Consider the following 659-nt stretch of genomic DNA (forward strand, 5'->3'; position numbering starts at 1 on the left):
AGATGTTAGGCATTGTTTTCATCTGCCCCACAACTGTGGCAGAAATTGTTAAATAGGAAATTCAATATTTAATCGTGGCTCTTGTTAATACCAGACTGATATTCTTGTAAGGCATCTCAATAGGATTTTATCTAAATTGGGGCAAACTTGTGAACGATGTCTGCATATCATTGAATCATCCCATTTTATTTGTCAGGAATATGCTCAGATTTGTTAAATGTTCCGAATGGATGCTTGAGGTACACATTTCAACGCTCATCTGCTTTGCTAGATAAACTCATCTACATTTTTATAGCTGAGTATATCTTTTGTACAGGGTAGTGCTTTTTCGAAATCATAAACGAATATGCTAAGTTGGGCCCTCTAAATGATAATAGTTACAAATCAGCACTATATGGTGTTCAAAATATTCAAGTGTCGTTTAAAATTGTATAGAAGTGATATTTCAAAATATCATTTAAGTCTCAAATATATACTTAAATATAAATTGACGAATTTTTCTTTAGTATTTAACAATTTCACAATTCAATCTTGCTTGAAATATTACTGAGCATAAAATGTTTGTTTTGATAACTTAGTTTTTCGATCGGATTGAAAGCGATGATTTCCTAATTACAATTTTTAGTTATTATATTATATTAAAATTATATGACACTACT

Source organism: Teleopsis dalmanni, chromosome X (assembly GCF_002237135.1).
Source record: "Teleopsis dalmanni isolate 2A chromosome X, ASM223713v2, whole genome shotgun sequence".
Lineage (NCBI taxonomy): Eukaryota > Metazoa > Arthropoda > Insecta > Diptera > Diopsidae > Teleopsis > Teleopsis dalmanni.